Source organism: Apis dorsata, unplaced genomic scaffold (genome assembly GCF_000469605.1).
Source record: "Apis dorsata unplaced genomic scaffold, Apis dorsata 1.3 scaffold_407, whole genome shotgun sequence".
Lineage (NCBI taxonomy): Eukaryota > Metazoa > Arthropoda > Insecta > Hymenoptera > Apidae > Apis > Apis dorsata.
Window position 1 is genome coordinate 337298 of NW_006263665.1, and position 5825 is coordinate 343122.

Genomic DNA, 5825 nt, shown 5'->3' on the forward strand with positions numbered 1-5825 from the left:
ATTCTACAAAATTATTTGTAGATAAAAGCAAATATTTTTGTGAAACATATTTACTTTTCCATCACAATTTTACAGCAGATTAGGACCTATGTCTTCCTCCAGTGTAAATTTTGGAATTTAAAGTTAATCTAAATTTATTTAATAAAATTTCAATTTCACACGTGTACTTACACTTAATACTTATATCTAATGTAGTATTAATCAAGCTTGATTCCAGAACTTAGATATCTCTCGTTAAAAAGAATTTCAAATATCATATTCATCATATTTTGAGCAATATCCTAAAAAATAAAAAAGTAGTCATAGTTATTAAAAGCATCAAAGTATTATCTCATGAGCTGACAAATTGTCAATATTTGGTTCAAATAGTTAAGAATATTTTAAGAAAGCAACAAAAAAAATCATGGAACGAAGGGAGAAGAGACACGCGCTGTCTTTTAGATTAAAGAAACGTATTTTTTTTGCCCGTTGTGATTAATGAAATCACGTACAAATACAATACTGAAGATCGTGTATATAAAAAAAAAAACAATTGAAAAATATGATGTAAAGATATTGTTGGGGCAACTAAAAATTGCTTTCTGGCCCGAAATATCAATTTAAATATGATCATAATTTAATGTACATATATGTATGTATATGTCATGCGTATTGCATGCACAATTTGCAAATGCGAATACTGGTATATGGAATTCGATTCAATTAATTTAATGCCGATAAAAAGGTTTGCATTCGATAAGAAGATTTACGGTCGGTAACAAATTTCCCTGTTAATTGATTGATAACCGATTACCAATCAAGATGGAAAGTTGAGGTAGATCAACTACCTTATCGATGAGACGTTTCAAGTGCCAAACATATTTTCGAAATTTTTTACCTTTTTTTCTTTTTTTTCTCTTTTTTTTTTTTTTGGCACTTCGAGTTTTTTTTTTGCAATTTTATTCAGTTAGTGGTTCGAGTCCAATTGGACTGACGTAGAAAAGTATTCGCAAGGTTCGAGAATATATAATAAAATGAAAAAAAGTTCAGGAATCCGTCGTGGGCATTTGCAGCTCAATACACTTTAGTTTTTTATATTATCACACCGTCGAACAATATTTCTCTCAATATTTCTGCACTAATCATCGTTCTTAGTACGATTTATCTCTTTCTTATTGTTGTCACAATTTTTAATGTTGTTACAAGTATTTGTCGAGTTTAAAAAAATAAAATGTTTACAAGTCGTCATATACACACACATGCGCGCGCATGCGTGCTTAAGAGCACGCAACGAACGTGATAATCAAGCTTGTGATAAGGGAAGAAAAGAACAGGAGAAATCAGACATGCATTGTAAAGGAATTGAAAGATTTCTACTTTTCATAGAACTAGTACTTTAAATAATAAAAATAAAGTATTTATAATTTTTTGTTCATATTTTATTTTATTTTATTTTTTATATTAATACAATATAATCGTTTGGATTCGTTTTAAATTCAGAATTTTTCCAATCGGCCTAAAACTTAGAGACAATTTGTTTCTTCTGTTTTGCGGCATTTCTGAAGATCACCTGTTCTTTCTATCGGCAACGATTCACGATTTTTTTCCCAGTAGAGATCGAAATGCAAGATATCGCCAATAAGGACCACGATATTAAAACCACCCCATAAAAATAACGAATGTAAATCAACGACAACAATTGCTTCTTTGCGAATGAGTGAAAAATAATTTAAAGAACTAAGTGAAAGATTATATTATCAAGAAATGTAATATATAGCTCGAAGTTTCGATCTCTGTTCACAGGCTTTGATATTTCGCCTACTCGGTCGGAGAACCAACAACAGACAAAATGACTACGCGATTGCACAAAAAACATATAATACCAGAGAAAAACTAAATAAGCGAATTAGGGTTAAAAGAACTAATTAAATTAAAAAAAAAAAAAAAAAACAAAAGATTATTAAGTAGATTACCCAAGTAAATAAATAATTAAGCTCGCTTCCATGGTCGACCGTCACATATCCCAGATTCGGCGCACAGTCGAATCGTATAATAATAAAGGAAAAATAAAAAAAAAAAAAAAAAAAAACAAAAGATTATTAAGTATATTACCCAAGTAAATAAATAATTAAGCTCGCTTCCATGATCGACCGTCTCATATCCCATATTCGGCGCACAGTCGAATCGTATAATAATAAAGGAAAAATAAAAAAAAAAAAAGGATAAAAATAAAAAAAAATGGTATAAGAGATACTTTAATAAAACGATAATTATACAATGATATAAATATCAAAAATATTATACTAGGTCTTTCTTCTGTCGTAAATCGAATCGACGTTCTACTGATCTGTGATCATTGTCAGATTCTTGATAAACCGGAAGGCCGATTAGTTAGATGATTTTGAATTCAATTCTTACGAACTATTCTCAGTCGTAATATCTTTGATAACTTAGTTTTATCTTATTGCAAATTGTAAAGATTATATATATATATATATATAAAATATATATAATTGTAAATTGAAAAGAAGAAAAAAAAAAATGGGGAGAAAATACCTGATTGTGAATAATATCTAAGCTGTTGTGCATATATTTTAAAATCAGAATAAATATTATTTAAATGAAACGTCGGTTCAGTGGCCCAATTCGCTTATAAGTTTTGGAATCACGACAATAAAATGTGTACGTACAAAAATTTTTTTATAACTATTTATTTATAACATTTAATAAAAATGACATATGGGAAGATAAAAAAATTATGTAGATTATATTATGTACAATTTGTAGTCGCAATATTGTCATTATTTGGATAGAATAAAATTGTTGTCGTGATTCTAAATATTTGTATTATTTTAATTTTCGTTATTCTACACCGAATTTTTATCTCAAATCTTCTTATTCAAAGTTTTTTCAAAATCGTAACTATTTGTTGTAATTTACGTACGATAGAAATGTTGAAAAGAATTTTAATGGAATACTAAAGTTAGCTGCTATTTTAAATTCACTTATGTTACATGGTTGTATCCGCTTCTTTACGACGATCCTCGAGAACCATGCGACAGTAATGACCACATAAAACACCGAATTTCTTGTCGTTTAGCCGAATACCGAAATATTTTAGATATTATATCTTATATTTTATTTCCCTTGTTAAATATGGCTCATTTAATCTTTACAAACACCAGTTCAGTTCTCTCACAGCTATATCGAATTTTCATTATAATTTTCCTAGCGTAATAATTTTCAACAATTCTCCTCGACACATTATTTTTTGGGATCTATGCGAATTTTTATTTTTTTATTTTTTTTTTTCTATAAATAATTTATTCTTCGAATATAAATAGCATATGATAAACTTTGAAGATTGTTAAATGTAAATGTAAACTAAACTGAGCATAAGCATAATCGTATAATCTTAATCATCGAGTCTCTTTTCAAACAAGTCTTTTTTAGAGACCTAGTTTTTCTCAAAGGACAGAATTCTTTTAAATTTTTAACACTATCAAAGGCCACGAAAGTGGAACTCACTTCGCAAGTCTTAATTAATTCTCGATTCTCGATTTCGTGCTATCGTCTCTCAAATTCAATTTGAGCCAATTCATCGTACTTACATACGCCTGTCATTAGTAAACAGGCATTTATAGAGAAATTTGATCCACGAGGTAAAAGCATATCGATGCTTAATCGATTAAATCGATACTCGGTTTACGATACAGTTGTCGTTTGTTCGATTAGATAAGATATTATTTCTGATCGGGTTTTGCTTATTTAATTTTTTTATTAATAATAATTAATTAGATATGTTAGATAACAATATATTTAATTAATCTGACATTTTATTTAGATTTATAATAATTATTTTAATGTGTAAATTTTCAAAGATTTAAATTTTGTTCATGGATCGCGTGATGTAAATTTAATCTTTAAAAAATTTTTATCGTTGGATAAAATTATAACGCATTAAAATTGTTATATGAGAAAACATTTTCTTTAAAATATTTTAAAGATATGTGCTGATTAAATAATGAAATTTAAATATTTTTTATAAATTATCATAAATAATAAGATATTTTTGAAATTTAAAAATTCAAATATTTTTATCTTATCAATTTTAACGAAATCTCATATGTATTTTATACAATTTAAGTGAATAATTAAGACTATATCGATTAATTTTTTTTACATGATCCGTAAATAAAATTTAAATCTTGTTTAAAAAAAAAACATTGAAGAAAGTTTTTTTTTTAAAACAAATTTCATTAAAAAATTCTCATTTATATTTTTTGTATTAATGTTTTAAAAAACAAATTTTCCTCTGTTTTTTGAAAATTAATAAAAATTAATTGAAAATTTATGATTTAATTATAATTTCATTTATTATAAAATATGTATTTTTATTTTTCATGGTGCAGATTTTTAATTTCTCTGAATCAACAAATGTGCATCTATGGCTAATTATTATACGTTTAGATATAAAACGACAAAAAATTTATTTCAGAAATGTATATCTTCAATGTAGAAACACGTATATAGATGGCAATAAATTCCCTGGACTGTGCCTTCCATATTTTTATAACATATTTTGTCATATTTGTTCCAATATTCTTTTCTATTAATAATTTTTATTCTTTTTTGAAATTTTTCTAATTTGTTAATATTAATTGTTAATTTTGTTGATAAATTTTTTCCCTAATAAGTTTCTCAAAAAATGGGAAATGAATATGAAAAAATTGGTCTAATTATAATTTATATTATTTTTTTTTAGAATTTTTCACGTCTTCAATGTACATTGATCCCTAGTTCTAGGATAAAAATTTATAATCGATTGTATCACACAATGTTTGATTTTCATCTACCATGTTGAAGATGCCTAGAGCTATTGTCCTGTAGAGTTACCAACTGTTATTGCACTAGTTGTGTGGGGAAGCTGTAATTCAAACACAACATACAGTCATGAAGATGTTTTGTTAAGGCTTTATGCGATGTTCCATTTCCTGTGTTTTGGGAGTTACACTGTTAAACATGTCAATTGAAATTTCTCGAGATATTGTTAAATATAATGCTATTTTGAAGATCTATTTTGAAGCAGAGAAGTCAGAAATTCATATTTTTATATTTATAAGTCTCTAGGATTTCCTTCAATATTTTTATTTCTATAAGAAGTAAAATAAAGAGTTTAGAACTCACAATGGGTTAGTTTAATTAATTAATAATTAATATTATTATTTACAATCTAAAAAACAAATATTTTTATAAACTTAAAATCCTAAAATTGAAGTGATTCAACTATCTTTTTCCAAGAGATTTTTAATTTTTTTATTATATAATAATAATTATTAATAAAAGAAAAATGAAGAAAAGATTAAATAAATTAAAATTATCTTGATTAACTATTTTATTTATATATGATATTTAAATAGAAATATATAGGATATTTAGGTAGAATAAAAAAAGAAACTGGTTGGATAATAAAAAGATTAAAGTGAATATAAGGTACAGATATTTCATGATATCTCGATCAAGGTTAGAGACTTCGAGGTTATCTTTTTTTTTTTCGATTAAATGAAACAATGCGGCAGGCCACAGGCCGATGCCAATAAATCCAAGAGAATTGTGGAGGAAGCCAGTCGCTCGGATATCCGGGATTTCGTTCTGCTCGAATAAGGGAATATTAAACTTTATTGCGATTTTTCCGCTCATATAATCCACCATTTTATCTCACCGCTGTGTTTTATTAAACGATAATTCTATATGTAATATACATGCACGTTCGTATTTATATGACAGGTTTCTCTGTTCGAATGAAAAAAATTTGTTGTTTTATTCTCCTTTTTTTTTTTTTTTTT